The sequence below is a fragment of the Camelus dromedarius genome, chromosome 7 (assembly GCF_036321535.1).
Source record: "Camelus dromedarius isolate mCamDro1 chromosome 7, mCamDro1.pat, whole genome shotgun sequence".
Lineage (NCBI taxonomy): Eukaryota > Metazoa > Chordata > Mammalia > Artiodactyla > Camelidae > Camelus > Camelus dromedarius.
Genome location: NC_087442.1, coordinates 14,593,950 through 14,605,520, shown reverse-complemented (window position 1 = coordinate 14,605,520; position 11,571 = coordinate 14,593,950). Strand labels below are relative to the sequence as shown.

The following is an 11,571-nucleotide window of genomic DNA, read 5'->3' as shown; positions in this document are numbered from 1 at the left end:
GGCCAGTCCCTGAAGGGAGGCGCCGTCGCGAGGGTAAGACAAGGCGCTGGCGAGGGCTGCGGTCTGCTTGATGAGTGGTATGGGCTGCAGTCTTTGCGAAAGAAGCCCGAGACCAGAGACTGCCAGCATCACGAGCACCCAGGTGGCCCTCATCCCGCAAATTCCCCTGCCGGCCTCCGTAGAACACTGAGATCCCGCGAGATCAGGCTTCCTCCGGGAAGAGTGTTTGCGGCGGCCGCACCTCGGGCTGAACCTGCGGTTCTCTGAGGCCTTCGGTTGTGCTCGGCGAATCCCAGCCTATCCTCTCCCGGCAGCTCCGACAGGACCCGCAGTTACCGCCCGCACACACCTGAGGCCACGGAGCCACCCTTGGCTCCGGCTGTGCAGTTTGCTTTTCTGGGAAAGCCGACACGAGCCCGGACCAAGCCCGGTCCGCGGCCTGCAGGCAGCCCCTCGGTGCAGAAAGAGATGCCTGCTGGTTCCTGAGAGAGGCCCACCGTCGGGTCGGGCAGCTGTTACCGTCGGTCCTCTGCAGGTGAGGTGGCCTCCACCCCGCCTCACCCCGCCTCCTCCCAGGCTCCTTCGAGATTTTCTCGTTGCCTTTGGTTTTCTGCAGTTTGAATATGATATATCAAGGTATAGGCTTTTTGCGTTTTGGTTTTTCGGGTCTGGTTTTGTTTGTTTTGTAATTACGCTGAGTTTTCTGAATCTGTGGTTTAGTGGTTGTCACAAATTTTGAAAAGTTCTTAGTTTTTATTTCTTAAAAATTTTTTTGGCTCTTTTTTTCTCTTTGTTGTTCAGCTGGTATTCCCGTTTTGAATAATTGGTGCCTTTTGTAATTGTTCTGTTCACTGTTATTTATTTTATTTCATTTTTGATTTTCAGTTTGGGAACTACGGACCTGTATTCCAGCCCACTGATTCTTCCCCCAGCTGAGACTAGTTGACGGTTGAGCTCATCCAAGGTAATTTTCATTTCTACTACAGTGCTTTTGGTTCTAGAATTTTCTTTTGATTGTTTCTTAGAGTTTTGAATAAGAAACCTATCTTTTCTCGCATATTATGTGACTTTTTGATTGCAGACCTTAACATGTTGGTCAGGCTTATTTTTAATGACCTGATAATTCTAATATCTGTGTTGCTTGTAAGTTTGGTTCTGATACTTGCTTTGCCTCTTCAAGCTGTTTTTTCTTGCCTTTTGGAGTGGCTTGTAATTTTTTGTTGAACTCTGGATAAAGTGAATTGGGTAATGGAAGCTGAGGTGAATTTGCCTTAAGTTTGCAGCTTTGTGCTAATCTGGCTAGGAGCTGGGCTATGTTTAATGTTTGCTGTAGCTGTAGGTACCAGGTGTTTCAAATTCTTTTAGTGTGCTTGATTCTGTTTCCCTTCTTGACTTTGGGATTCTCTAAATTCCCAGAGAGTGCACGCAGCTCCTTCAGCTGTAACGCGTTCTTATTATACTGGAGCCTTGGTGTGGTTGTCAATTACGTGGGAGAAGGAGCATTCTAGCATCTTCCAATTAAGTCTGTTTCATTGGGCCTGTGTCTGTAGCCTGTGACCACACGTGTTTCTTGTATGGGTTCCCTCCCCATGCTCCTTAGATAAGACTCTAAGAAGGCTAGATGGGGGCAGAAATCAAAAGGGTGAGCTTCCCCCACAGTGCTGCGACAAGTCTCTGGGGAAGTCTTTCCCCTTGGAGAGAAGACTGTTGTTATAGAAAATGCCTGGGCGTATTTTCACAAGTGTGTGGGCATTGCAGAGACATGGAGGTTTCTGAAACAGACTGACAGAGTGCAAGCTGTATTTAGGATGATTAATTTGGCAGATATATAAAGCATGGAAACAGACTAAGAGAAAGAAAATCTTTTAAGAACTTGTCTCGTCATTGTTTCATTCAATAATCCAGACTTTTACAGCACCGGGTAAAATTTACTTGAATGGCGTCATCTAAAATTTGGCCTTAAATAATGCACATAATTTCTTGTAGTCTCCAATATTCATTTTTATTGTAGCCAGTGGCCTCTGTACGTAACCTGCTTCCTTATACCTCATAGGTTCTTGCCGTTTGTATTAATAAGGTTGTCGCTGCCCTACTACATCAACCCGAGCCCTACTCCTCAGTCAGGTTCCTCTAGCACCATGAAGATTTTCCAGGGTTACACAGTGCTACCAGGCTGCTCCATCACCTCCACCACCTCTCTCAGGGCTCACTGTTTATAAAAGAGAAAAAAACCCTGAAAAAGCGAGTTATCATTTGTCAGGAAGTCAGACCCGAGAATACAGAGTTAGAAATGAGCAGAGTCCGATTCCCTTGATCTGCTGCTGGTTAGTTTTCTGACTTTGGGTTAATCACCAGTTGTTCTTGACCTTTATTTTCTTATCTCTAAAACATAGTAGAACAAGCAGTCTGAGATTCCTGCTATTCTGAATATGGGATTTTATTATAAAAGGAATTTTGAAGTCCATAGTTAACGTGTATTTGTATGAACAAAATCCATCTTTATTTTAATGCCTCTTAAATATTGCCATCTTCAACTGCTACAGCAACACTACTTTCTTTAAATAATGTGAATTTTACAAAGTCTTTCATACGTATTTTCTCACTTGATACATATCAGGAACCCATACAGATAAATATTATTACTATGCCATAGCTGAGGAAGCAGTTTAATCCTTTAATGAGGATGGTGACTTTTCACATAGGCATTTATATCTTATCTAAGGTTCTCTCCACCACCCTTCTTCTATCTCCTCCTCTTCCTCTCTCCCTGTCTCTCACTGACTCCCTCAGCCACTTAACGGATTCCAGAAGATGTACATGTTTTCTACTGAGATTAACTAATTTCTCACTAATGGCAATTCTGCAACATAATGAAAGGGAGCAAGGTCATGCACGTGTACTCAGTTGAGAGTCTCCTTAAGACATTAATATTTCCTTTCTTGTATCAGGATTATTTTAGGGAAATCGGGCAAAGGAATGTGAGTCTAAGTCATCCTGTTATGATATGTTGGGGCTCTGTGGTTTATTTAAAGATCAGTTGCTATTTAGTAATTCATGGTTCTAGTTTTATTTTGGAAATGACTTACAGTTTCCATTGGGCATGAACATTTAAGACAAGATTATTATTATTTGAGACCAAAGTTTAGCCTATAGAACTCAGCAAAACATTTTCCAAGACTGAAGTAGAATGTGGCTCTAGGACATATTACTACAGATGGTCTGAAAAGCATCTGCCACATACCTGTACACAAATACACAGTCACGCACACACAACGTGAGGAAGGAGTCGAAGGAACCCTGTCAACAAGTGATACAATACATTTGGCAGAGGGTACACACACACACACACACACCCCTACCTAGAAATGAAAGGCAATGTGCCCGCAAATTAATGTTTACCAAAATTGCTGTTTGAGATGAAATTTCAGAACAGTCATTAGTTCGTTAGAGAGGGAGAGAGGGAGAGAGGAAGGGAGAGAAAGCAAAAGCAGCCTGAAGGTACTGGATACCTTGTTTGTCCAAGGTTAACTTGCAGTATCTTACATCTATAAAGCAATTTTTCTTTCAATGATATACCAAACTATCCATGTTCTGCTAAATGTGCATAACGAAATAGACACAGATGTTGGATAACTGAGTTGAAAATGGAAATGTTCTTCTTACTCCTGGGGTGTAAGAGCTCAGAATTTGCAGCATTTCTGCTTCTGCTTCTTTCTCCCCACCCCCTGCACGGGTTTGGGTTGTGCATGAAAAGGGAGATTCTGTGACTAATATCAATGAGACAAAGAAATGAAAGCTCTCTAATCCCTGGGCCAGGCGCCAGCCGTCCCACTGTACGAGGCCATTGGCCAGAAATCCCACTGTATGCTGGGCCCAAAGCCAACCAGGATTGGATACAATGAGTTTCACAGTCACCTTTTCAGAGCTGACAGCAAATGTCGGGGCACCAACAGCCTTTGATAAGAGCTCCAACTTTCTCTCTTAACATTTCTACCCAATAATAAAGCTTTTTTTTTTTTAATTTATAAAGCGGTACTCTCTTGAAGATTGCTTAGTGCTTTTAGAAACACAAACTCATTCATCTCAATGCTTATAGTGAGAAGGGGTGGGGCTGGTAGCCAAGACTGGGAAATCAATATTCTCTTCCTGTTGAGAGAGAGGGGGAAAGAAACAGACACATTACTTTATGCAACAGTTCATTCTGTTATTGAAATTTCTAGACAAAAGTCTCATATGAATATTCTTCCTAAAATTAAATGTGTTTGTCGTGAGCTAACTGAAACTTGCTGTGTAATTCTAATGAGTTGTTTACTTAGAATGTCTTCTCTTTTCTTAAGACTGGGGACTTTTGAAAGGCCAAACACATACACAAACCAGTTAATACTGGCACCCCTCCTTGAACTTTCTGACTGTTTCAGATTTAAATATTGATTTTTCTTTCACTCTCCTTGCCTCTTCACAATGGCAGCAGCTGTCAGGAAGTTGGGAACTTCATGCCAAGAAAGCACCCAAGAGAATATAAACACCATTAAAATATTTTTTACCTTTTTCTTTATTGTTGTTCTCTACAGCTCTTGAGTAGCTGGCTGAATATTGGGTAACCAAGACGGGCTGCTCCTCCACCAGGGGAACATTGGATCTGATTTCCATTAGAGACTCTGAATTATTTAGTGGGAATTGAGTACCCAATCAGCTGCTTTCTGAGTGGTTGCCTCTAGGCATCCACTCAATTCGCTGTGCCTTGAGGTCGTCTTCTCTTGAAACCAGAGCATGCACGATTTGAAACTTGTTCATTTTTATTTAGAATGGTTAGGAAAAACTTACTTTCCAAGAATTAGGTTGAATATAATAACATATCTAGTATGCAAAGTGGGGCCTCTTGTATATTGAAAATTAAAAGAATTGAATCACTGAATCACAACCTGTCATCATTTCCAAATCCTATCATAATGTATTCTGGCATATAGTTTTCAGATTTTGCATTCTTTCAAAGTGTAAATGGATAGTAATTACTATAAGAAGTTAAATTTCTAGCACTCATACCTTGCTGACTAACTGGTTTATATTTAATGGATTGACATTTTTTATTGACACTAGTAGAAATTTCAGTGCAAATCTAGACAAAAAAGATTGAAGGAAAGGAAGAAGCCAGTATACAGATACATGTATATGTTCCTTTCTCTATGTATGTGTGAAAGAGTAATCAAAACTGAAACAATACAGTTGACCACTTATTACAGATTTGCCATTTTTTCATTATATAGCATGCTTAGAGATTATAGGGGATGAGTTTGAAGAGATGAACGTGGGCCAGATTTATTGATAATCTTGTCAGCATTCTTAAGGAAGTTCGGTTTTATTTTATTGTTACAGGCATTCCTTGATATGTTTTAAGTCATAGAGTACCATATATCAGATTTCTTTTTTAAAGGTCTTACTCTGGCTGCATTGAGTAGGTAGAGTGAAAAGAATAAAGATGAAGCATGGACACCAGGTGAGGTAATCTAGGTGGGAAATCACAGGCTTGAAAAAGCATACGAGTAATGGTGATGGAGGGACAGATTAGAGAGAAAATAACTCAAGAAACAGTGGATCATTGGCTATGAATGGTGAAAGGAAAAAATGATCAAAAACAACCCCTAGGATTCCACCTTTTTGTGGATGATGATGCCAGCCTTTGAGACAGGGAACAGGATTGGACAACTAGAGATGAGTCCAGGTGTAGAAATGTTGAGTTCCGAGATTAGGCAAGATTCAAGTATGGAGTGTGTTATTTAAGCAAAATTTAGAAGTATGTACCATGACACAAACTGACAATTTTAAATTCACCTTTTATGTGTTTTTAAAGAATGATCCAAAACTGTGGGCCACTTGATTTAATTAATCCATTTATAATACCTCTCTAAATCAATTTGTGCAAGAAGCTCTCAACCCTGTAATAAAAATCTTTCCAAGCTAGAGTTTGCCCTTTTAAAAGTAGTGTTTGATTTATCTTTTTGATGCTTCCGTGTCCAAAGTAAAAAGTAGAAACTAATCTAATGACTGATTCTTTCATTTCTCCCCGACTTGGAGGTATTTTTGTGGTTCTCCGTATCAAAGTGACTAGAGCAAAGGGAAATCGTGCCTTTTGAATAAAACACTGGTTATCTGCTACTTAAGTGACAAAGTTAGTAGCTTAGCTAAGTCTTGTTTCCCACCCCATGCTCCCATGCCCTTCTCTTATCCATTTAAACAATTATTCTAATGAATATTTGGTAAACTTACAAACAGATTTTTGCTATTGCCCAAGACCTACAATTTCAGTGTCTTAAATTCTGCTTGTGTTTTGTTTTGTACATGTTTGGGAGTCGTCTTTCTTGTTTTGCCATTATTTTCTTTTCTTTTGGCTTTCTGTGTGTATGCATGAAAGCATCAGTGCCACCTTAAACTTCTGCTCTATTCCCCTCCCCCAGCTAGGTCAAAGTTCTCTGGCACTGATTTTACATGTCTTGGGCCAGGTACTTCTCGCAGTTAATGTGACATTCCCGTGCTGTTCCCTTCCCCCACCTTCCCTTACAGTACACTGATTGTGGCCTCCCCCTAGTTAGGTGACTGAGGTAGAGGTTGGTGAGAAGAGTACAATGGTTGGTTTGTGTAAAGTATCTAAAGGATTGGAATAACTACTGAGAAGAAACTTTGGCACCAATGGGAATTTTGTTAAAAAGGGAAGATGAGTGTATTTTAGAAGTAAATATGGAATAAAGTTTTCCTGAAAAGCCAGAAAAGTCAAAGTTGATATTAAGAGATGATAAAATTGAACATTTTTTGTAAATTAATTCAGGAGTATATAGTAATAACAGGCTACAATCATCTTCATTTTCCAGGTACTGGGGTAAGCAAATTTACAAATATCACATGTAATTCTCACAACAACTCTATGATGTAAGTAACTCATTATTTTATTTTTTGAATGAGATCACACAGCTCGAGGGGGCCAAGTAGAGGTTTGAGCCAGGCCTGACCCAGAATATACTGTTGTGTTTTTTAGTCATCATCTTGCCCACATTGTTCATTACATTTTTTGGTACATCGTATAACATTTTGACCTGTGGGATAAATTAACAATTACTTACCTTTCAAAATTGCAGAGAAGAATCATGATGGAATTCAGATGCATAGATAGATTACTATCCTAAAGTGTGGCCTCCATTTTTAGGGGCAATTAGGAATGCTTTCAGCTTCGAGTAACAGAAACCCAGACATACAGTATCTTGCGTACCAAGACTTCTGGAAATAGGTGGTTGCTGACGTTGATTCCATGTCTCAGAGGTTTCAGTTCAGTTTGGTGTCTCCACCACACTGTTGTCCTGCACTTATGTCTACAAAATGTGTGTGTCTCAAGGGTGGTGCTAGACAGGGAGTTTCTCCTCGACTATCTTTTATGGAAAAAGGATAAATCCTTCCAAAAGTGCCCAGAAGACCCCTTACATGTTATTAGCTGTGACATGGTCATAAGTGATTGACATGGAGGGAAGGGTGAGTAAGGTGAAGATACGATTTTTTTTTTTCAGCCTCTATATGAGAGGCAGGCAGAGGAGATAAATGGAGGCTGCAGAAGGCTATGGGGTAGCCAGCAAACCCATCTGCTACAATTATTACGTGACACACACACAGATTTTCCTCCCTTCAATGTGATGAACAATTTGTGATTACATGATCTCTTGCCAAAAAACCAAACATAATTACTTAGTTACTTATACCCACCTGGATTTGGGTTTTGGTTTTTTTTTTTGTTTTTTTTTTTGTTTTTTTTTTTTGCTTAATTTCAACTTCTTCATCTATAGTGAGTCCTAGCAATATTTAAAAATTTCCCTTAACTACTTTATGAATAAAGAGCTGTTGCAATGGAAAAATAGGTTTTTTTCCGTTTGTTTCCATCAGATCACTTCTGCCTGTGCCAACATTCTTAAAACAGTTCTATTCTTTTCCTTATAAGTTTCTATTTGAATTTCTTCCTTTAGAGTTTTTGGTTGCTCTCACCTTGTAGACTCAGGATTTCTTAGCAAGATCTATTGATAACTAATTTGTGTTCAGTGAAATTGACTGTATTTTAGATATTAGCATTTTTGTTTCTCTGGCTCAAGGAGAAGTTAAAATTAATAGTTGAGAAATACACTGCTTCACTTTTTCTATCATAATGTTTAGAACAAGAAAATGTGAAAAACATAAGATATATTTTCAATACGTCATACTAATGACTAATTTAGCCAAATATTTATCTCTAACAGTGGCACCTTATTAAAGGGGAGATGCATGCTAACGAAGATTAACTCTTCCCTGTCACTCAATCATGTATCTCTTGGTGATGAATATTCTAAACCTCGGTTGTTCCAATTCATATTCCTTGTCCACTTCAAGGTGAGGGAGATTTGAGGGAACCATGTGTAATGCTACCCTGTGGGCTGTGTCATTCTAAAAGCCAGTAATAGGAAGCCCACTTGTCCATCTGTGTGAACCAAACTTCCAGTATCAGACTTAGCAGTAATAAAGACAATATCAGGGGCTCTCATTTGTTTTGTCATTTTTTATTTTTATTTATTTTTCTCAGTTGGCTTAGAACTTAATCAGTAAGGTGATGTGTCATTTGCTGGGTCCTTTCGAACCCCATCAGTAAACAACTTAATGAGCATAATTCCTTCTCTTTCAATAGCTATTCAACTTTATATAAGCCCTTCACCTCACCCTTTTCTTAAAGACTTGATTATCAGTATATGTTATGCCCTCTGATGTGGTTATGTATGATATGATATATATGATACTATATCAGAAGTCATAGAAAGGATCTGGAGGCTTTCGATTAATTTTGGTAGAAAAACTGCGATAATAAAAACAAGTTAATTCACATTAACATAGCATTTACTATGTTTTGGGTTTAGTTAACAGTGATCCTTTTCCATGAAAGTGTTGAAAGTCACTGGAGTCAGCATGGTACAGATGCTGGAAGAATAACAAGACTTGAATTCTATTCCCAGCTTAGGTTTTCTGGATTCCATTTTTTTTTTTTAATTTTCAAAATGGAGAGTTTGAAGATAGAAATAAATGCTTTGTGAGGACTCTCCAACTCCATAATTCTATAGTGTAGTTCTAACATCACAAGTTCAATTATTGACAGGACAAAAAAAAAGTAACATCGCCCCTTCCTGTGCCCATTAACATAAGGGAATGGATAACAAATGGTCAAACCCCAGCAGGTTGTCTCTTTTCAGATAGCTAGGTTCTGGTTTGGTTATCTGTTGCTGTGTTACAAATCCCACAAAGCTCAGTGACACTTACTTGCTCATGATTATGCATTTTGGACAGGGCTAGTCAGGCTAGTTCTACCCTGCATCATGCTGGGACTAGAACATCCGAGATGTCTTCTTCAGTCACATGTCTGATGAAAGACTCGGGGTGGCAGAAACAGATGGGCTGGCTGGACATCTCTCTCTATGTGTGTGCAGTGTGACTAACTTGGGATTTGTCATAATGCTTCTGGGTCTCCAGAAGGAGCATAGCAAAGGGACAAACCCAATATGCTAGTGCCTATCAGACCACAACTTGATTCACATCAGCTAGTGTCCCATTAGCAAAAGAGACACACCCAAAGTTAATGTGGGAGGGGACTCTACAGGATATTAATATAAGGAAGCATGGTTCATTGGGACCATAAAAGAACAATCGAACAGAGACACCAGTATGGCACTTCTGGTTCAAACAGTTTATGCCAGTGAGTGTACTAGGCCACCTTTGACTGAAGCTCCTACAAACTTATGTTTTGTCCTTTGAAAATAAAAATTACAACAGAACTAATCTCTGAGAAATTCATTTTTCTTGAGTGGACCTATTAAATGATTAGTTCATTATTCTGCTACAGACTACATGGATACTATTTAGCATTTGTTGCTCAGCCAACTTTTACTCCCCAGTTCTTTTTAGATAAATAGAATGGAAAATATGAGCTGGTTTGGGTTAAAGCTAGAAAATTCCATTCCTTGAGTGTCACCTTTCTCTAACCTAATAACCTAAATGGCTATTTCACACTTGGTGATTAAGTATGCACTTTTTATCAGAGGCTACTGCTAACGGAGTGAGAATTCCACTCCTGGATTGCCTCTGTCAGAAGAATGACAGACAGATGTCACTGGCAGACAGAGCAGCTGTAACCTCTTCCTGCAATAAGCCAGCAGCTCACCGAGCTCACACTAACTGCTGCCGTTGATTTTTCTATACAGATAATTGAAAACAGCTTATATGCTTATATTTCATACCCATCATTAATGACAATGAGAAGACCTTAATTCCTGTGAATATATTATGGTCTTCATTGCAAACCTTAGGTTTGAGCTGAAGAAGCACTTCCTTTCTCTGGAAGTACCAAATCAAAAAGACCAAAAAAAAACCAAAAAACAACCCCCCCCCCCCCAAAAACAGAAAACCTAAATTCAGAGGAGCCAGACCAAATGTAATTTTAAAACTGAGATGAAAAGTTATGGATAGAGGAAATTTTAAAGAGAGACTTCAAGCAATGGGACTAAACATAGAAACTGAAATTGAGCCCATGGGATATCTGGAGTACAAATAGAATATCACTACAACATAAATATTGTCAGAGGTTTTAACATTATGAAAGAATCTTCAAAAGTTTGGTTCTATAGCATCTGAGTTTGGAAATTTGGTAATTCTCTGGAGAATGAAGATAGTTTTAAAACAGGGAAATTTGAAATAAGAAAATGAACTCAGAGACTTTTAAAACTAAATTGTCAATATTTATCGTGTGTGCATGTCTTTCCGAAGGGACAACACAGTGGTTTCTTCTTAAATCATCAATCAGTTTCTTCTTAAATCAGCCAGCCAGCTGACCTACCAGGAAATCAGACCTTAGGTCAAGCTGATGGAATTTTTTTCCATTTTCATTTCAAACTTTTGGGTGTATTTATTGCATATTTTCTCTCAGTCTAAGTTTTCAGAATTGTACCTTATTTGTCACTGTCAAAATATGTATATCTAATTTTTTAAGTCATTTTTACAAGCTACAGGGACTAAAAAGAATGGAGGCAAATTTAAGGTTAGGACTTCAGTGTCAGACCAAATGAATATAATGAACTAAGTCATCCAAGGTGAGACCATACAGGCTTCTCTCCCTTTGCTTTTCCCTGTCCCACAGTGCAGAGAACAGTGTTAGAAATATGATAATATGCATTTCATCAATGTATCATCCCCAGCATATTTTCATAGGTATAATTAATTGAGCACTTACTATGTGCTAGGCATTGCTGAATATTTTTCCAACCAATGTCTCACTTAACAGCCACAACTTCATTTGGTTGTTGTTGGTGGTTTCTGTAGTTCTCATGAGGAACAGGTTCAGAAAGAGAAAGAGAGCTACAAGAAAAAGTTTACCCAGTTTGTAATCAGCAACATAGATAACAAACCCAGGGCTGTCCATGCTGATTCAGAAAATGCCAAGCAGAAAAGAAATCCATGACCTAATTAGATTGAGCAGTGAAGGAGAAACATCCTTCCTGATTACATGGCCATACCCTCCATGTAGTT

The 11,571-nt window shown here is 39.1% G+C and overlaps 1 long non-coding RNA gene across 1 annotated transcript in view; it reads left to right on the top strand.

Moving 5' to 3' along the window:
• Window positions 1-447: 447 nt before the first annotated feature.
• LOC116154081 (uncharacterized) overlaps window positions 448-11,571 on the top strand; it is a 68,785-nt gene continuing 57,661 nt past the window's right edge. Inside the window, exons 1-2 of the long non-coding RNA XR_004137940.2 lie at window positions 448-535; window positions 886-964. This is a non-coding gene — a long non-coding RNA (uncharacterized LOC116154081). The remainder of the gene's footprint in view (window positions 536-885; window positions 965-11,571) is intronic.